The sequence below is a fragment of the Canis lupus genome, chromosome 8 (genome assembly GCF_011100685.1).
Source record: "Canis lupus familiaris isolate Mischka breed German Shepherd chromosome 8, alternate assembly UU_Cfam_GSD_1.0, whole genome shotgun sequence".
Classification (NCBI taxonomy): Eukaryota; Metazoa; Chordata; class Mammalia; order Carnivora; family Canidae; genus Canis; species Canis lupus.
Genome location: NC_049229.1, coordinates 9417637 through 9440010, shown reverse-complemented (window position 1 = coordinate 9440010; position 22374 = coordinate 9417637). Strand labels below are relative to the sequence as shown.

General features: G+C 36.2%; 1 protein-coding gene across 2 annotated transcripts in view; it reads left to right on the top strand.

Moving 5' to 3' along the window:
- The window catches only part of PRKD1 (protein kinase D1), a 322398-nt gene that overhangs the window by 22693 nt on the left and 277331 nt on the right, over positions 1-22374 (top strand). The gene's annotated exons all lie outside the window — the stretch shown is intronic.

Below are 22374 nucleotides of genomic sequence, written 5' to 3'. Positions count from 1 at the left end.
ACAAAAGCCTAATAGTTATTATCTCTGGTTTGGGATAAAACAATTGATGTTGCCATTTTCTTTTTATGTTTCTAAATTTCTTATAATATGCATGATCATAAAAGTAGTAAGGAAAAGATGTGATCACTTTTTAAAATAGAGTCTCCTGTGTTCTGAATGCTGAGGTTCCACATCCCTAACAAGGGTGGTTGTTGCAAGAATCAAAAGAAAAGTGGCTTGAGGAAGTATTTTTTTGAAAAGGGCCTAGCAGTGTAGATAGCAGGTAGTATGATCGAGCGAAATAGTTTGGCATTTTCATGTTACTGTGGATCAGATGCAAATGTAAGTTGATTAAATGATAAATGTGGAGTTAAAAACATAGAAACGTAGAATTAATGGACTTTTGGGACGCCTGGGTGGCTCAGCGGTTGAGCTTCTGCTTTCAGCCCAGGGCGTGATCCTGGAGTCCTGGAACTGAGTCCCACTTCAGGCTTTGCACATGGAGCCTGCTTCTCCCTCTGTGTCTCTGCCTCTCTCTCTCTCTGTCTCTCATGAATCAATAAATACAATCTTTAGGGATCCCTGGGTGGCGCAGCGGTTTGGCGCCTGCCTTTGGCCCAGGGCGCGATCCTGGAGACCCAGGATCAAATCCCACGTCGGGCTCCCAGTGCATGGAGCCTGCTTCTCCCTCTGCCTGTGTCTCTGCCTCTCTCTCTCTCTCTCTCTCTCTCTCTCTCTCTCTCTGTGACTATCATAAAAAAAAAATTTTTTTTAATTTAAAAATAAATAAATACAATCTTTAAAAAAAACAAGAATTAATGGACTTTTTATGCTTTACCTTTTAAACTGCTTTATAACAAGGTTAGTATAAAGATTTTTCTTTTTCTAAAGCCAAGGGTTTTTGTTAACCCTGGCTCTTGTTCTGAACGCTATCAGGGAATGGTTTACAGGACAAGCCTGGTTTACTTGTTTTCTGAGTAACTTTGGGCAGTTTGCTTAAGATCCTAAGCACCTTTTCTGTAAGATGGGGACAGTAAATGACTAGGCATCATAATAATTATATTATAAGGTTAGCCTGTGGGTTGATGACATCGACAGAACACACAGTGTTTTGCACATGCTAAGCTGGTCAGTCCATGCAAGCTCTGATGGACTCCTGTATCGCATTCATTATGAAGGTCATAATTTAGGCCTGAATGGGCAAAATACTAAATGTTCAATTCTTATTTTACATAAACAACCTTTCTGTGTTTAAGGGAGTATTGTATTAAAGAAATTGAGTCTCTGGTTTTCTGACAATTGAAAACTGGCAAATGATTTATATAATAGCAATTCTCATGAAGAGAGGTTTAAATTTATTTACAAATATATCTAAATTCAGTGTTATGAAAATACTTTATTTATTTGATGTAAACTGCATTCTACTGGTGTGTGCTTGTGCTGATTCTTAGTGAATTGTAGATTGAATTAAAAATAGCAAGTGCTAACCTTGATATAAATATTTTCATATTTGCATCACAAGTATGAGAATTTGCACTTTGAACATTTCATAAATATTAATCAATTAAACTTCAGAACACTCCAGTGATCAAGATATTGTAATTCAACCTTCTGGATGAGTATTAAAATTTGCCAGCCCACAAAGATATTCTCTGCCTTCTGTCCTTTAAACTATCATCCAGACAAAAGTCCATAATACTTATTTGTTCTTTAAAATGTATCTCATTTTCTTTTTGTTTTAAAAAAAATATTTAAAAATGCCAGTGCCAAGTAGCAAAGGAAGGCTTACCCAGTTCATAGACACAACTGATATAAATCATTTAGACATTAGAGCCTACTTAGTCAAATTCTCAGCCACTTCAGTTAAGACCAACATGGATAGTCATAACAGTGACTTCTAATTTGATCAGAATTATCAATCTGGTTATTGAAGGTATAATGATATGGATGAACTGAAGATGTGCTTCACCTTAAATTAAGAAATCTAATAGCTAAGTGAAGTGATGAAATGTGATGTATTTTACACTTATACATCAGAAGCACCAGTATTTGAATAATACGGTATTCATTTATTCAGTATACATTTTGTAATGTACTTCATTGCCCTAGGCATATATAGACTGGTTGATATAAAATGAAGAGAGAGACCATGCCCCTCCCTGAGGAACTCTCAGACTACTTCATGGCTTCCTTAGGCATATTAGCTAAAATGTAATGAAATCTTTTTAATCTTTATTTTTTTAAGATTTTATTTATTTGAGAGAGAGCAGGAATGGGGAGAAGAGGAAGAAACATAGGGCATAGTCCCAAGACTCTGGGATGATGACCTGAGCCATCCACGTGCCCCAGTCTCTGAATCTCTTAAAAAAATAGTCTTTTTTAGCTATTTCAAATTTAGGTTATAGTAAATGTATAGTACTATGTTTATTTATTGTATATTAATTATACATTACATATACTCTCAGAGTACCTGTGTAAACGTTATTCAGAGAGTCCCTAATTTTCTTGTCCTAATGTGCAGAACTACACATAAATGTAGGTCTGCAAAATCCGGAATTGGAATATTGGATATACTACTAACTTTGGAGATATAGTGAATAACAAAAACTTAATTTTTAAATTTGTGAAATTAAGAAACTAGTAGTAGTTGTAGGATAAATTCACTTCAGTTTTTAGCTTGTTTTAAATTTAAAGGGATAACATAATATATGACATACATTATATTTCCCTTACATTTCAAGAAACATAGATAGCTCTATATTAGTATACAAGATTATTTTTGGGAAAGTATCTCAATATATAAGAAATACTGCCACTGCTTGAAAATTAGTAGTCAGAATTTATCTTTTACCAAAGAACATTGAGTACTGCTGAGGAAAAGAACTTACTAAATTATTTTAAAAACGTTCAATTTTTTCCTAGCTTTGAAAATTATGTCTGGCCTTAGTGATACAGCATATGTCATCAATGTATGTTCTATTCTTTAATATTTTTAACATTGAGGAATAATTGATATTTAATATTAATTTCAAGTGTCCAACATAATGGTTCAGTATTTATATATGAAATATTTGTATTCAGTGCAAAATGATAATCACAGTAGGTCTGGTTATCATCTATCACCATGCAGAGGTACAAATTTTTTTTTCTTATGATGAGGACTTTTAAGATTTACTCTCTTGGCATTTTCAAATGTGGACTACAATATTACTGACTATATTGACCATGTTGTACATTATATCCTCATGCTTAATTATTTATAACTGGAAGTTTGTACCTTTTTGCCCCCTTTACCCATTTAACTCATCCTCCAGCCTCCCTACCCCCTGGAAACTGCTATTCTGTTTTCTGTATCTGAGTTCTGTTTTGTTTTGTTTGATTGTTTGCTTTGTTTTTTAGATTCCACATGTAAATGGTATCTTATGGTATTTGTCTTTCTCTTATTTCACTTAGCATAATACTCTTAGGGTCCATCCATATTGTCACAAATGGCAAGATTTCATTATTTTTTATGGCCGAGTAGTATTCTATTTATATGTATGTATATGTAGATTCTATATATATATATTATGTCTTCTTTATCCATTCATTCATTGAAGGATACTTAGATTCTTTCCATATCCTGACTAGGATAGATAATGCTGCACTGAGCATGGCAGGTACATTTATCGTTTCAAATTAGTGTTTGGGGGATCCCTGGGTGGCTCAGTGGTTTGGCACCTGCCTTTGGTCCACGGTGCGGTCCTGGAATCCTGGGATCGAGTCCCGCATCGGGCTCCCGGCATGGAGTCTGCTTCTCCCTCCTCCTATGTCTCTGCCTCTCTCTCTCTCTCTCTCTCTCTCTCTCTCTCTCTCTCATAAATAAATAAATAAACAAATCTGTAAAAAAAAAAAAATTAGTGTTTGGGTGTGTGTGTGTGTATGTGTGTTTTGAGTTTTAATATCCAGATAAATACCCAGAAGTGGAATTACTGCACCACGTGGTAGTTCTATTTTTAATTTTTTTGTGGAACCTCTATACTGTTTTCCAGAGTGGCTGCACTAATTTATGTTCTTACGTATAGTGCTGGAAGTTCCCTTTTCTCCACATCCCTGAAAACACTTGTTATTTCTTTTTGCTAATAGGTGTTATAACAGATGTGAGAGGATATCTCATTATTGTTTTGATTTGTGTTTAACTGATGACTAGATATTGAGCATCTTTTTATATGCCAGTTATCCATCTGTATGTCTTCTTTGGAAAATTATTCAGATCCTCTGCTCATTTTTTAATCAGATTTTTTTTTTTTGCTATTCAGTTATATGAGTTTTTTAAAAATATATTTTGGATCTTAGTCCCTTATTGAATTTATGATTTGCAAATATTTTCTTCTATTTCATAAGCTGCCTTCTCATTTTATTGATGACTTCCTTTGATGTGCAGAAGTTTTTAGTTTGATGTTGTTTTGTTTATTTCTGCTTTTGTTGCCTTTGCTTTTGGAGTTAGATCCAAAATATCATTGCCAAGATAGGTGTCAAGCAGCTCACTATGTTTTCTTCTAGGAGTTTTATGGCTTCAGCTCTTATGTTCAAGTCTTTAACCTATTTTGACTTAATTTTTGTGTATGATGTAAGATATTATAGTTCTTTTGCATGTGGCAGCCCAGTTTTCCCAGGACCATTAATTAAAGAGACTGTCCTTTCCCCATTGTGTATTCCTGCCTCATTTGTTGTAAATTAATTAACCATATATATGTGCGTTTATTTCACGGCTCTCTATTCTATTTCATTGATCTCGTTTCTGTTTTTTATGCCAGTACTATACTGTTTTATTACTATAACTTTGAAATATAGTTTGAAGTCAGGGAGCATGATGTCTCCAGCTTTGTCCTTTCTCAAGATTGCTTTGACTGTTTTGTGGTTCCATATACATATTATAATTGTTTTTTCTATTTCTTTGAAAAATTCCAATGGGATTTTGATAGGAATTGCATTGGGTCTGTAGATTGTTTTGGGAAATATTGACATTTTAATATTATTCTTTCTAGCTGTGAGAGTATTTTCCCATTCATTTGTTTCTTTAATCTTTCTTCGGTATCTTGCAGTTTACAGTGTAAATTTACTAGTAGGAATTTTATTCTTTTTGGTGCAGTTGGACTTAATTCATTTATTCTAACAGTTTTTCTGACAAGATCTTTAGAGTTTGCTATAATATAAAATCATGTCATCTGCAAGTGTCAAATAGTGACCATTTTACTTCTTCCTTTCCAACGTGGATGCTTTTTTTCCCCTCCTTGCCTAATTGCTGTGGCTAGAGCTTCCAATACTATGTTGAATAAAAGTGGTGAGAATGGGTATCCTTGTCTTGTTTCTGCTCTTAGAGAAAAATCTTTCAGCTTTTCACCATTGAGTATGATTTTAGTTGTAGGCTTTCATATATTGTCTTTATTATGTTGATGTATATTTCTTCTATACCTACTTTGTTGAGAGTTTATTTTTCATAAATGGATGTGAATTTTTTTTCTTTTTTTATAATTTTTTAAAGATTTTATTTATTTATTCATGAGGGACACACAGAGAGAGGCAGAGACACAGGCAGAGGGAGGAGCAGGCTCCATGCAGGGATTCTGATGTGGGACTTGATCCCAGGGCTCCAGGATCACACCCTGAGCTGAAGACAGGCACTAAACCACTGAGCCACCCAAGGATCCCCTGAAATTTTTTTCAAATGCTCTTTTAGCCATTATTTTTTCAAGCAAGTCCTTTTCTCTCTCTATTATCTTCTTTCTCTTCTCTCTATAATGCAAATGTTACTCTGCCTGGTGTTACACAATAGGTCCTTTAAGCTATCTTTATTTTTAAAATTTCTTTTTTTTTTTTCCTTTTTGTTGCTCTGTTTAGAGGAGTTTCACTGCCCTGTCTTCAAGCTCAGTGATCCTTTCTTCTGCTTCATCTAGTCTGTTGTTGAATCTCTCTAGTGTATTTTTTCATTCACTTATTGTGTTCTTTATTCTGACTTCTGTTTTATACTTTTTTATATTTCCTGTTTCGTTCTCACTATGTTGGTCTTTTTTCTCTGGATTCATCTCTTCTTCTCCTGAGTTCAGTGAGTGTCTTTGTAATAATTACTTTGTACTCTTTATCAGGTAAATTATTTATTTCCATTTCATTAAGTTTTTTTTTCTTGAGGTTTTAATTTTGTTCTTTTTGGGGGGGCATATTGTTCTGTTTCCTCATTTTGCTTGACTTTCTGTGTTTGTTTCTGTGTATTAGGTAAAAAAGTTACCTCTTCCAGTCTTGAAGGAGTGGTTTTTATGTAGGAGATAGATCTTATTTTCAACCTTGCCCTAGCTCTTATTTGTCTTTAAAACCTTTGTGATTGTCTAAGCACCCTGGATTTATTCCTGATAGGTCCCAGTCATTGAGGGTGTTTAAGACTTGCTAGTGTTCCAAAAGGAGGGACCTCCATCAGCACCTAGTGTCAGGCTGATTGGAAACTAAACCCTCAGGCAGCAGCTTTTAAAGTTGCTAAATATATACCATTCTGTGGGACTGCATTCATAAATCCTGCTGGCCTATAGACCAGGCAATCTGGAGGTGTTCCCTGGGCCACAATTGCAAAACTTGGGACTTCAGACAAATTTATAAGCCTCTTTCTGGGAGGTACTGGTGAGCTATAGTATGAAGCTAAGGGAGAGCATAAAGATGGTGTCTCAGCTTATTTTCTCTGAGACCAACTCAGTAGCTTCTAGATGTGTGGCAAGCCTGAAGTCTCCCCCTCAGGATGAAGTAGAAAGACGAGGGGTGGGGGATGGGGGTGGGGGGTGGTGGGGACGGGTATATTTCAGTCTGTTATATTTGTAGTACCCTGGGGGTGGTAGCCTATCAAGTACTTTCTCTTCAATGTTACAGTCCTCTGCGGCCCACCAACAGAAGCCCCTGGCCACCAGATAATCAAGAGGTGTCCTCTGTGTGTAGCACATTGGCACCTGGCCAGCCTTTCGTGCTGGTGCCTGGGGTAAGTATGCATGCAGGCCCTTTAAGAGAAGTATCTCTGTTCCATAAGATCCTTTGGGTCCTCTGATATGAATTCCCTCAGTTTTCAGAACCAGATGGTTTGTGAGGCTCATGTTTCCATTACAGGTCCAAAGGGTTGGGGTTCTGGATGTAGGGAACTCTCTCTCCCTTGCTCCTTCAGGAGAAGCTCTGGTTTTATGACGTCCTTCTCTATGGTGGGTTGTGGCACCAGGGATGGTGTTTTTGGCAAGACCTCGGCTCTGCCTCTCCTACCCACCTTGATATGGCCATTTTACTGTTTCTTATGAAGGAGCCATTCAGCTAGTTTTGAGGTCTTTTTCAGAGGGAATTGTTCCATCTTATAGCTGTAGATTTGGTGTGTCCATAGGCAGAATTCAGGATCTTCTTATGCTTTCATCTTGGGTTGTCCCCCTCATTACTTTAGTACTTCAGCTCATCTCAAGAAGAAAGGATTATTAGTTTTCTGTTTTTATATTAAATGTTCTCCAAATCAAACTTACATGCAGATAATGTTTTGAGTAAAGCAGAAGGTTTTTTTTTTTTTTTTTTTTTCCTTTCCGATAACTATGCATTACTGTCTCTTTAGCAATAACCCAGCTTTTTTGGATGGCTTAATAGGCTTTTGGTGGGTCCTATTTTACTTGATAGCTTACTGCAACTACCATGCACTGCACAGTTAGTTAGCTGTCAAAACACTATGAGATTATACGAAAGCGGTCAGTTTCTCCCAACTTAGTAAGTCAGTCTTTCAGAACTCTAATTTTTAATCATATCTTTAGGAAAAAGCAGAATAACTAGATACCTACGAGATACACAACACTTTATCTATTTTCTTTCCTTTTTTCTTTTTTATCTTCATAAAAATGCTCTGATTGGAATCATCCTCATTTTACAGGTTAGGAAACTGTGACACAGAATTTAATAACAAGGCTGCATCGTTAGTAAATGGCAAAGGTCTGTTTGCTCCAAAACTCTTCTTTTCCCACTAGATCATAGTTCTACACCAGAAATCATTACAGTACAATGTATAGGGTTGCCTTAAGTATGGCATTTGCCACCTGGCCATGGAAAACACTGCACTTTTCAAAGTGAATTGGAAACATTACAGCTGTTTGTGTGTGGTTCCATTAATATAGAGAGTTAGTGGGGGTTTTGGAACATACCTTCCTCCCCAACACATACCTCCTTTTTGTTTATTCCGTAAGAGTGTTTGTTTTTTAATTCCTTTCTGAAAGTATTAGTTTGAAATATAAAAATGTTATGTAATTCTTCCCTATGTAGTGAATTTTAACTCTAAGATTAAATGTAAGTTGCCTGGGTCACACTGTTTACTACTAAATAGGGTCTCACTTAGAAGGCACAATTTCATTATTTCTGAATTGGATTATGTCTTTTTTTTTTAGATTTTATTTATTTATTCATGAGAGACAGAGAGAGAGGCAGAGACACAGGCAGAGGGAAAAGCAGGATCCCTGCAGGGAGCCCGATGTGGGACTTGATCCCAGGACCCCGGGATCCACACCCTGAGCTGAAGGCAGACGCTCAACCACTGAGCCATCCAGGCACCCCTGAAATTGGATTATGACTTATCTGTGTTCTTTAGCATTATCTTTGGTTAGCTCTGTGACCTTGGATAAGTTATGAAGGCTCTCTGAGCCTTTTTCCTTTTAAAATTGTGGAAGTATTTCCTGGTCTTCATGTTCTACCTGCTTATTGGATAGATCTATTGAAACAGAGTAAGCCAAACCTTTTGTAAGCTCTTCGACTCTATAAACATTTAACATACAGGCTAGTGATTCTCAGATTTTGGTTCATGAGAATTATCTGCTAATTGTATGAGTGCTGAGTGCAGAGTCCTGGGATTCACTCCTAGTGATTCTACTTCTGTGGATTTGGGGATTATAAACAGGCTGTTATAAAAAGAAGAAGTAGAAGAAGATTGTGCCAGTAAGCATATGAAATTTTATAATAAAAATATACATAAAACATCTCTGAGAGACTAATTTTCACCTGTTAAATCAGTAAAAATAAAAACAGTAGTACTTGGTATGGGGAAATTACTGTTCTTCTATGTTGTTGATGTGTTTATAAACTTGTAATCACCTAGAGAATTCCCTGGAGAATAGTGAGGGACTATGTATTAAAAGTCATAGAAATATTTTTGTCCTTTGTTTTTTTTATTATATATATTTTTATTTTTGTCCTTTGATTTACCAATTCCAGTTCTTTAATTTTTAAAAATGAAATCCCATGTGTACACAATCCTATGTGTGGGAATAATCAGTCATGTGTGTAGGAATAGCTGGTGCATTGTTGTTTGTGAAAGGAAACAAATTACAAACAACTCAAATATTTCACAGTAAGAAGTTGGGTGAATGAATTATGTTATATGTGTACAATGAAGAATTATGCAGACATTAAAATGTGGATGTAAAACTGTATTTTTATTTATTTGAAAGATGTTTGTAATATATAGTTAAGTGAAAACGGTTTCTAAACACGTATAAAGTGAGGCAATTAAAATTTTGTGTGTATATATATATATATATATATATATATATATATATATATCTAGAAAGATACTCTAACCATCCAAAATGGCAAATGGTTTTCATTGGCTGATGAGATTATAGATGTTATCAATTTTAATAATGAAAAATTTACAAATTTTTATGATTGGAAAAATGTAAGAAAATAATTTTTTTGCTCTTAAAGGAAAAATATTTAGGGGATTTCATTATTGATAAATATCATTATTTTATCTCAGACTTTGTATCTGTAGCCCCTTTCATTCCCTCATTCTGGTTTCTTGGTTTGTTTTCTTCTAAGGTTCTTAAAAGAAGACTCATTTGCATGTTAGTTGTGGTTATAGAAGCCAAGGAGGTTCTTGCCCCTTTCCTGATTTCTCTATCTTTAATTCTCATGGTAAACTGGAATGTCTTAAAGCTCAGCCTTTTTAGAGGTTTTTGTGTAATGAAGGCCTAGCCATCATAATACAATGAACTTTAACTTGGTTGTCACATTATCTTGTTTTGTATTGTATTTGTCCAGCTTTATAACGGTATCTGAGGATTTGGCTGATGGCAGGAGAAATAAATTCTCTATTTTACTGATAGCTTACTGATTTTCCTGGAGAGAAAACCACCAGTATCAACTTCCTCTTTCTCTTGTTACTTAAGTAAATCATACTTTTAGGAGGCATGAACAAATCTAAGGTAGGCTGACAGTCTGAATGGGTTTGTGTGTGTGCATGTGTGTATATCTGCACATGCATGTAGAAGCTTTAATCCTGATGACTGAAAATGGTTAAAATAAAAAGACAAGTGTTGCTTGTTACAAGATATGGAAGCAACCTAAGTGTTAACCCATAGATGAATGGATGAAGAAGATGTTCTATATATACATACATATATACATACATACAGAGAACATTGTACGGCCATAAAAAAGGAATAAACTGGTGGTTGCCAAAGGAAAGAGGTCTAGGGAGTGGGCAAAATGGGTGAAGAGGAGTGAGTGATATAGCTTTCAGTTATGGAAGGTTTAAGTCATGGGTATAAAAGCTACCGCATAAGGAATATAGTCAATGATATTGTAATAATGTTGTATGGAGACAGTTGGTAGTTATATTTTCATGAACATAGCATAACATATAGAGATGTTGAATCACTATGTTCTACACCTGAAACTAATGTAACATTTTGTGTCAAGTATACTCAAATAAAAAGAATTTGAAAATCTGATGCCTGGGAAGCATTAATGATAAAGATAAGAGTCAATAAATCTGGATTTAAGCTCTGACTTACTGTATTAGCTACATAAGAATATTATTTAAATTCTTTTTTTTTAAGATTTTATTTAATTTAGTCATGAGAAACACAGAGAGAGAGAGAGAGGGAGAGAGAGAGAGGCAGAGACACAGGCAGAGGGAGAAGCAGGCTCCTTGCTGGGAGCCCGACGTGGGACTGGGTCCTGAGTCTCAAGGATCCGCACCCTGAGCTGAAGGCAGGCACTCAACCACTGAGCCACCCAAGCGTCCCTATTTAAGTTCTTAAATATTCTGTTTTCTCATAAATGAAATAGAGATAATTGTTCCCATATTACTTTACAAGATTTGGAATATAATTCTGTCAGATACTTTGTCCTACTTTCATTCATTCATCCTCCAAAAATACATTGAGCACCTACTATATACTAGGCATTATTCTAGGCACATGGTCTGTCAATGCACAAAACAGAAAAAAAGCCCTCCTTCCTTACAGCTTACCTTCTAGCAGGTAGAGATAAATAATGAAAAATAAGCATAATAAATAGTAAATCATATAAAACATTAGTGTTATGGATAAAAGTAAAAGATATGGGTAAGAGAACTGAGAATGCTATGGGTGGAGCAGAGTAGGGTGGTGGGTTGGGGAGCAGGTTGCAGTTTTTAATAGGGTGTCAGAGTGGACCTTCTGGAGAAGCTAACATTTGAGTGAGGATGAAAGAGTAGCCATATGGACTTGTGGACATGTGGGAGAAGAATGTAGCAGCCTGAGATGACAGCCAGGGCGAAAGTCCCATGGTGTTTGAGGGACAACTGGGAGACCACTTAGGATGGAGTGGAGAGAATGAGATGGAAAAAGCTAGGTATGGTCAGATCGCATCGGCCCGTGGGCTCCTTAAAGACTCTAGCTTTCCCTCCAAAGGAGACAGGAGCTGTTACAGGTTTGGAGAGTATAAGTGAGGTGACCTGATTAAGTTCTTAAAGGATCACTTCTGGCTGATGTGTGGTAACCAGACTGTGGGAGTAAGAATGGGAACAGAGGGCCCAGAGACGAGCTTTTATAGGAATTTAGTTGAGAGGTGGCAGTGGCCGAGTTGAGAGTGAGCGGTCTGCGTAGGGAGAATCATCCAGCAAGCACACAGAAATGAAGTTGTGTTTATTCTTATAAACATGGTGTTGAGCAAGAGGATATCTACTTCTCATATTTTTTAAGGGCTTAGAATTTCAATAAATACTGTTATTTGAATGTATACTTTTTAATATCAAATATCTGGAAATTAAATGGGAACTCTTAGTTTTAGTTTATTTTTACTAAAGCTCTTTTGAAGAAATCGAAGTTTCAAGCTCAACAGAGATTGCTTTTGTGCCTCCTTTGACAGTACATGTAGCATATGATCCAGGGGTGGTTCAACATTGCCCTTGCTTTTTTGAGAAATTGAGCTGTCCCACCCACTATCACCCACTCTGTCCCCTCTCTGCTTTATAATCACCAAGTCTTGTCCATTGTGTTTTTGAGTGATATCTCAAATCTGACTACTGCTCTCCATTTTCACTATTAACCCCATGGTCCTAGACATCATCAGTTTTGCTTGTTTTTACAAGAATCCTCTTCCATTCTCTACTTATCACACAGAGAATTTTCTACAAATCCAAGTGTCATCAAATCACATCCCCGTGTAAAAACCTTCAGTGACTTCAGTAGATTAATTTCCACTGGCCCCTGTTCATTCTTAGCCTTCCTCTGTCCTGCTCTGCATCTCAGGAGGTGCAGACCACACCACCGGAAATCCTTTGGCTGCTAGCTTCCCACTGAAGATGTTATACTTTTTCCTGTGCCTAGGATGAAGCCCATAATCCATGATATTGGACAAAAATCTGCAAAGAGGGCCTTGCAGGGTCTGACCAATCTGCCCAGGAGACTCAGCTTGCCTCTCTTTCCATCTCTGGCTCTGACAGTTGCCTTTTAGTTCCTTTAGTTTAGTTCCTTAAACCCTGAGCCCCTCCTACCTCGAGTTCTTCTAATTCCTTCTCCCTGGACACTCTCCACTTTTCACTCATCTCATCCATGCTGAATGCTTCAGTTTTAATGTTGCTTCCTCAGAGAAACCTTACATAGTTATGTACTCCATTTCTCACTAAATGTTTCCTTTGTAGCAGGTGGCATGACTCTACATAAATATTCATGTATCTATTTGCATAATGTTTCTCTTCTCTGCTAGATTCTAGGCTTTGTGAGGTCAAAGATATGCAAGTTTTTGTTTATCTTTTAAATCTCTGCCTCAGAAATACTTGATCCATACAAAGTACTCACTAACTCAGTTACTGCCCAGAAAATGCATTCTGAAAGTGAAAGTAGCTTCGTGCATTGTTTTCAGTAACTATCAAGGAAATTTTAATGTGTTAGTGTATAGTCAGACCTAGGAGCAGAACTAGAGTTTCAAATTACAGCAAGAACTAGAATTAGAACCCAGGTGTCTGCATTCTTTTGTATGCTGGAACTGAACCTGATGAACCCAGCAGGACTATGTAGGAGCCTAAGAACCACATGCTAAAGAAAATATCAGCAAGACATTTCTCATCTTTCAGTTTTGAAGTGGAAAGAGTATATCATTTTTTTCATCTCATGTTTATTGTAACTTTTGTAACTGGAATTATTGACTCTTTTTGGTAACTTTAAGAACAAAGTTACATTTAACAAATAGAAGTGAGAGAGAGGGGGAAAGCTTTGGCACCAAATACCTGGGTGAAGATAAAAGAATGATATTAAAAAGACTTGAAAAACAAAACTAAAGCTATAGTTATTTGAAAAATTAAAAATTCCAGTTAACTTTGGTCATTAACATCCTCAATAAAGTATAACTTGAAACAAGAGCATTTGGTTTTGCCATTAATAAACTGCTCTGTTATATGTGTTGAATGTATTGAAGTCTGATCTTTTACATTTTTGCTGTTATGAAACTTTACTTATTTTCTACTGGAAAATGGAAATGTCCTAAACTCTCAGAGTGGTATAGCTTAGTTTTATTTCATCAATTGTCTTTTTTTTTTTTCATTTTAAAAAGTTCAAATTGTACGCTGAGAAGGTTTATCAATAGCCATTTCAGAAGCAGATAGATATGTTATTTAAATACATATGGTATTCTAAATATTTCAGATTTGTAAAGCTGAATGGAGTTTATTTTTAACTTTATGAAGAAATAGTCTTTCAAGTCTTTCATGGACATATTTAATGATGCTTCTATTCCAAAATAACTTTTGTGGCTGTGACATTCTAGAAATAGATATGTTTGATGGAAATGTTGACAGATTCTTATTTGTGAGCAATGAATGAAGCCACCTAGAATTTTAGTGACTTCCCTTCCAATGAATGGCCATTCATATTTATTATTATCAATTCTAATAATAATCAGTTTTAGAATGCCAGCTGGGCACTGTAGAACATTTGTTGTCATCTCAATCTAATGAACCCACTTATAAAGTACCATTGTTTGGTACACAAAAGCAAGTGTACACCTGAGAAGATGATTCAGCCTTGAGCCTCTACCTTTTCCAGAAATTAATAATATGATAGGAGGTCAGGGCATATATGCATTAAGTCATTCTTGGCACTGCAAAGGAGGATGATTTGTGTAAGACTTTTATTTTGAAGTGTGTCAGCATGCAAATTGCAGAACAAACTCCTGAAAGAGAAAATGTCTAATACTTTTCTTTTTATATTCCTTTTTTCTTTTTCTTTCTTTTTCTTTTTTGTTGGTATGGATGGCCAGAAATGATTCCACATTTAGCAGAACAAGGCACAGAGGATTTTTCTTGATACGAAGAGAAACTTCCTCAACAGTTTGGCTAAGGTGTTTGGAAAACTTGAATCCTTAAATGAAAAGAGAAAATTCAGTAATTATTTATCTAGTATTTACTGTGTACTTATCAAGGTATTACTCTTAATATGCTGGTGTGTTTTTAAATGAAGGAAAGAATGGTTGTGTGTGAAATGAAAGAACGTAATGTGCAAAAGAGCTGTGTGCGGAAAAAATACCTAGGGAATATGTGACCTTTAAGAAGTGTGTGATATAATATCCCCCACATATGAAGAGGACATGAAGTTTGGTGAAACTAAATAATTCTTAATTCATGCCAAAATGAAGTCGTAGCTATTAATATTCAAGGCAGTGAATTAAGTGATCTATTTGTCAGTATCAGTGTTGACAAATTTTGACAAAAGATTTTAAGAGATGAATAGAAAGTCCTTTAGAAGTTTTTATGGAAAATAGTGGGTGGCTCATTCCGTTGGGTGGCTGACCCTTGATTTCAGCTCAGGTCATGATCTCCGGGTCCTGGGTTCCAGCCCTGCTGCTGGCTCCGCACTTAGTGGGGAGTCTGCTTGAGGATTCTCTTTCTCCTCTTTCCCCCTCAGTCCCTCCCCCTGCTCCCATGCTCTCTCTCTCAAATAAATCTAAAAAGTTTTTATAAAAAATAAATGAAGATTATTTTGATATACTTATATAGGTTTGTAATTATAAATACCTAGCTATGTAAACTTTCTTTCTGAATTTAATGCCATGAATATCTTTCTAGATATTTTTTAGAAACTATATTTTCTGTAAGGGCTAAAATAAAGGTTTGTTTTTTTTTTTTAATCTGAAAAGGGGATATAAAATTACTAAAAATTTACCATTCAGTAGTAAAAGCAGACTGTGGGAGACCGTGCCTTAGAGAAACAAAAAAACGGTAAGATCCTGTTCAGTTAGAGGGATCCTTGCAGAAGAGGTGTCCCCTGGAATAGACTGTGAAGAGGAGCAGCTAATTTGTGTAAATGAAGATGGAGAAGGGAGAGGCGCTATGACTTCCAGTGATGGACTGTAATAGTATGATAGCCTACGTGTGTGTGCATGAGAGAGAGAAAAAGGAAAAGTGGTATCTATTTCACTTGTGGTTTTTGGTTACATGACTCAATTGGACAGAGGATTTTGCCATCCATAGTGGCTCTGCTTTATCTGATAAAATTCTACTCTATTTCTGATTTTTGCTTGAGTCTCTGAGCAGCCTGTATCTTGGCCACACCAATGATATTTATGCTCCTTTAAAGGATTTTTTCTACTCATTCATCTTATCTTTGTATCTTATTACATAGCTGTCTTTTGGGCACTCTGCTAGTATCCATTCACCATTTTTTTTGCCCTGTGATAAGAGATATTGTATGTTGGTGCATTTCTTCCTTAATAAGTTCTGAGTGTCTAGAACAGTGCCTGGATATAAGTTAAAACTTATTATCACAGGTTAACTGTGACTGTGGTGGTTGCTAAAGTTTTCAGCCATATGAACCATCTGATTTTAGAACAGCACATCAGTTTCATAAGAGTACATATCTTTATCAGAGTATGCAGTGTCGTACAGCATTTAGGCTTCTTTTGTATAATTATAGGTTTCAATGTTTGCATTCTCATCTATCTGTAGACTAGTTAGGCAATGTCTTCTCTTGGAAGAGTTATTGCATTAGGAGATTTCATTCCCTTGGAAGTTACTTGGAATATTTTTATCTTTAGCCATTATGTTGAAAAAGATGGGGGGCAGGTCAAGGGGCTGCTTTCAGCCCAGTGATAGTCCTTTGAAATCATCTGAATTTTCTAAGGTTATTGTGGGACTTCCCTTCATTTGTTACATTGTCAGTTTTCTCACCTGTCCATCCATGCATCCATCTATCTCTCCATCTATTGATTTATTATCTTTCTGTCTCTATCATCTATCTATCCGTGTATCTACCATCTGTGTATCATCTATATTTTTCATCTATATCATCTGTCATATCTTTCAGATCTATCATCTGTTTCTCTATTTCTATTAGCTATCTGCTCTTCTCTGAATCTGTTCATCTATCATTCATCTATCCCAACACATACAACACACACACATGCACACATATTTATTTTAGGGTACCACTTATTAAGTCAGGTACTGGGTCACTTTTATTATTCTTTCCAGCATATCTTATAGATGAAGAATTAAGAGTCAGGTGGCCAGCTCTCTTGCTCAATTTTATTTTTTTATTTTTTATTTTTTGATTTTTATTTTTTTTAAGATTTTATTTATTTATTCATGAGAGACACAGAGAGGGAGAGAGGCAGAGACACAGGTAGAAGGAGAAGCAGGCTCCATGCGAGGAGCCCGATGTGGGACTCCATCACGGGTCTCCAGGATCACACCTTAGGCTGAAGGCGACGCTAAACTGCTGAGCCACCCAGGCTGCCCAATTTTATTTTATTTTTTAAAAAATATTTTACTTATTCTTGAGAGACACACAGAGAGAAGCAGAGATATAGGCAGAGGGAGAAGCAGGCTCCCTGTGGGGAGCCTGATGTGGGACTCAATCACAGGATCCAGGGATCACTACCTGAGTGGAAGGCAGATGCTCAATCACTGGGCCACCCAGGTGCCCTAAGAATTGAGTTTAAAGAGATTCTTTATTTGATGGGATTTTCACTTTCAAAAGATGCCATCGAGAGATTTATTCTTTTACTTATAACAGATTGGGAGAACTAATAAAAATTCTCTACAGTGAGGAAAAAATAAAATATTTGAAATATCTGAGCTAGTGAGAAACTAGCAGTTCTTTGCTTTATCTTAGGAGAACAGAATGGTGTCTGGTGAAAACTGCATTTGATAAAATATTGACAAAAGTATTAAAAGACTACTGTGGTAGTGTCAATACAATCATCTAGACATTTAAGACGTTCATATGCATACAGAAAATGGCACAAATCACTTGAGAACCTTATTAGAGAATTACCAAGGAAAGATTTTTCACTTATGTGATTTCCTGTGTTCTTCAGGGTTAACATTTGTCCAAAAGTTTCTCTTTTGGAGTCAAAGAGAACGCACAGGACTGGAGTTTATCTATGAGCTTCTTCACATTAGAATTCCCTAAATGCCTAGAGTATTGCCAGCTATTATCGCCATTCTCAGTGTGCAGCCTGGAGCCTATTTTTGTGCTTCTCATAATTTGGGAGGTGTGACAATGTTATATTATTTCACCTCCAAAGTGAACAGTTTTTTATAGTGAAATGATCTTAAATTATTTTATGCTAGGGTAGAATAGCATAGACCTTTGACTTTGTCACCATACTTTTTTTCCTTTAGTAGCACTTATCATATTATTGTCTTACCACAATGTAATTTTACATTTATTTGTGTGATTCTTGAATTGCTGTCTCCTCTGTTGGACTCTGTGTTCCACAAGGACGCCTTTTTGCTTCCTTTTATAGCCTTAAAGCCTAGGATGTATGTGTGTGCGCGTGCACACACACACACACACACACACGCATTCTCTCTCTCTTTGTAAATTCTTGTTGGATGAAGAATAGGACCTCTGAGAGACTTTTAGAGAAGGCTAGATAAGAACCCATTTTACAGCATCCCTGACTGCATTATTTTCTACATGCTCAAGAAGCCTATTAAAGGATGGAGTTTTCTTTAGCAGCCTATAGCTTTTAATTAATTAATTAGTGTATTTATTTAAAATATTTTATTTATTCATGGGAGACACAGAGAGAGAAGGAGAGAAGTAGAGACACAGGCAGAGGGAGAAGCGGGCAGGGAGCCCAATGTGGGACTCAATCCTGGGTCTCTGGGATCATGCCCCGGGCCAACGGCAGACACTCAGCCACTGAGCCACCCAGGCATCCGAGCAGCCTCTAGCTTTTATTTATTTATTTATTTATTTTATTTTATTTTATTTTTTTTTAGCCTCTAGCTTTTAAATGATACCTTTTCCCATTTGGAAATCCTTCTTTGATTTACTTGAACATATTCATGACTAAAAGCACTTGGACATAATGACTTCTTGTCTGATTTTCTCCAAAATGTTTTTTTTTTTCCTTGAAGAAAATAACAACATATATCAGACACTTGCCTGTGTTTGCCGATGAGAAAATTGGAGTGAAGTCATTTTCTTATGATCACTTAGTTAATAATTAAAAGGAGGGTAGAAATTGTATTCTTTTATCTCTCTCTCTCTCTCTCTCTGTGTGTGTGTCTCTCTCTCTTGCAAAGAGGAAAATAACCACTTACTTAAGTGGTGATTCAGGTGCTTCTTTCTCAGGTGTGCAGTTATACTGCAAATGATATTGTTACTTCATTTTCAATACATAACTCTTTTATTCCTTTTTCAAATGTCCATGGCATTGGTCAGCACTTCAGAAAAAAAGCTTACTATGTGAACAACAGTATTTCTAGAAGAATACTCTTAGTGCCTCACTATTAGGTAATGATATTTATTCCTTGTTTCATATAGATTTTTCCCATGTAAATGGAAATTTTTTTTATCCCTACTACTAATAGATATTAGTATAAACATCTGTTAGTATTAAAGTACTGGTAGAGATTATTGTAACTACAAATCTTAATCTAAATTTGGATTCAGGAATATAGTCTTTCTAATTTATATCCAAAACATAATTGCCTTTAAAATAATAATTTCAATCATAGTAGGCTAGCAGTATTTATACTTTTAGATTGCATTAAAATTAAAACGAGTTTAAGAAAATAGTATCAAGGACTGGAGGTCTAATGCCTATAACTTTAGCAATGTTAATCTGAGGAGCACCCAAACGTGTAAAGGTTGTGGGGTGTTTGCACACATTAGGAACATAACAATTCAGGGGATAGAAGATATATTTCAGAGCTTTTGGTCACTATCACTACTTGAGTAATAAAGGGCTAGTTCTGCTCAGCTTTACTTACCACATTTTTTTTTTTTACCTTATTTCATCTTGTGCATTGTATGCCTTTTCTGTGTGAACTCTTTTTTAACCATTTTAGAAACAAGATTGAGTATGTATCAATAAATGCCATAAGAAAGTTAGAGTTGTAATAGTAGTAAGTTATGCCTTACCTAGGAACTGAATTTTGTTCTATCACTCCTCCACTTTTTTTCTATTTCATTGTTATATGGAGTTTTATTCCCGTTACTCACTTATGTTAACCCTGTTGGTCAATATGGATGTTACAGATTCCTTCAAATACCACTGTGATTTATTGTCCTGTTAACCTTGAATCATACCATTTAGGTCTGATTTGTTTTTCTTCTCATGAATGTATACACTTACTAATAGGTTATTAAAATATACCCTATGTTCCTGGTCTCAAGTGTTCCTTTATGGGATATCTTTCTAGTCTATTTTATGTAAAAATTGATCTATCTTTCTGCAGGTCTTCTTGCTTGATTATGTTGGTCCACTCATATGGGCATTTATTCATACATTGCCTCAGGTCTTATTCACTGGGGTTCATGTCACTTATGACATATTACATTATATTTGTAACTTAAGCTTATCTTCTTCATTTTGCAGTCTTTGAGAAAAAGCTCTTTCATATCCTTCAAGGAGCCTAGTGCCATTCCTTGTATAAATTAGGTGCTAGTTTTCTCATTTATTCTTGTCTTCACAGAACAGATAGTTTATTTAATGCTTATTTGAAATATTGCTCCTACTGCATCAGTGATATGGACATATTAAATATACCACATGTACAGATACAACACAGATCAAATCTTCATGTGTTATAGAGGGCATGCATTTTGTTGACTCCACATCATGTGCTGGTTGCACCCCTAGCAGGAGACCTGACCATCTTTGTGCAAGAGAAAGGAAAAGCAATAGTGGCATTAGGCTGTGTTAAAAGTATTCATGTCCACCCCTGGGACAGTAGTGATTGCTTTCTGGGGTTTTTCCTGGAGTTTGAGCTCAGAGTAAGCATTAAAACCATCCCTAAAAGATTTTATATTAACATTGGCAAGAAACAAACAATTGACATCAGGCATAAGTCTTAATTTGTGTTATGCTTTTGGCACATCATTGCTGGGAAAATTATGCTAATCCTCACCATCTGCAGCTACCAGATGTGCCATTGAGAGGTGCACAAGTTCCTTTCCAGAAAACTGCTCGATGTCGAATGTCAATCATTCCGGTTAAAATGACAGCACCTACCATCAGGGAAGGGAGAACAACTACAATTCATGTTTTTTCTTTACCATCACATACAAATCTGGATGATTAATACTGTGATAAATGTAGCTGACAGAGGAAAACTAACAAATGTAGCTGCTCAGTCCATCTTTTGTTCTGTTGCAAAATAGCTATGGAATCTGTTAAAGACTATCTCATTGAATATACATGTACAGTGGGTGTGGTTACATTCTGCTGACTGCATTACATTTCTTGGCTTGTATGGTTTATTATATTAAGAGAATTGGCTGGAAGGGCGTCAGCAGATGGTGCTAGGCACAGAGTAAGTTTTATCATTGTATGGTTTAGTATGCTTCCAGGAACTCTCTCCCAAATACGATTTTTGAAAATAAACTTGTTCATTTAAACACATTGACAGGTTCTTCCCTGAGATTCTTATATCATAAAACACATTGCCATCAATTTACCGGAACTATGATTTTGTTTCTTTTGGTTGGGAGAGAGGGAATAAGAGAGAGTAAGAAGTGGTGATTGTCAACTTTTATCTAAAAGCCTTTCCTGTTTTACCTGGATCTGGATATATCTACATTTAGACATAACAAGAATCCTTTATGTTCTGGTTTCATACCTCTTTAATTTTGGCAGCTACCGCTAAACATTACAAGAATGCCAGGGCACAGAATGCACGTTGAACTGTTGAACATACCAGGTACACCCTAAAATTCCATTGATTTCTCGAATATTAATGAATAACAGTGTATGCAGCGGCTGGACCTTACTATGAGCCTTCCTTGTTCAAGAATGTGTCAGAGTGGGGAGCAAGTGCCTTCCTCTCCTTGCCCTCATTCCTCCCTCAAGTTCCTGCCAGCTGCACCGTGCTATTGCCTCAAGAGGTTTTGTATGGACAGCAGAGTATTTTCTCATAGCTTAGGTATTCTATAAATTTGTTCCAATCATTGTATCAGAAAAAAAGTATATTTTGATTTAAATTAAAGTCCTTAGGAAGGGGGCATTCCCCCTTAACCCTGCTGTGAATGCTGTTCTTATTCAGGTTTTGTCAGGAAATGGGGCATTTTTTTAGTCATAATCATTTCTCCAGGCTGCCTTTGATAAATACCAAAAGGCACCCTTTTGTGCCATATTGGTATATGGTGTTCTTAAATTCTGAGTGCATGGGAATTTATAAAGGAACATGAAGCGTCAGCTTAGTCCCAAATATAAGGAGTCCTCTGGAGGAGCAGGAAATAGTAAATGTTAAAAGAATTACACTATCATGCCTTGTTGAATAATAGTGTCCACTGAAAGTTCATCTCAGGGATAAATACAACTGTACATTTTGTTTTCTCGAGACTGAGGACTAGAGCCGACAAAGAAACATATTTTATGCAGTTTTCACTGATCTCTCTGCTTTTGCCCTGCCTGTTCCCACTGCGTAGAGACTTGTCACTTCACCTGTGCAAACCTGGACTCTACCTCAGGTCAAGTTTTACTCCTCAAGGCTTAACGTACCCATCTTCTTTGTGGAGTGCCTCTTTTTGATGTTTCAGGGAAGAATTCTGTGCTTGATTCCTTCTGCACCTCCACTCTCTTTCTCTTCTACTCTGAGCGAACCTCTCACATGATCTGGTGATAAGCTAGCATCTATCCTTATCACCT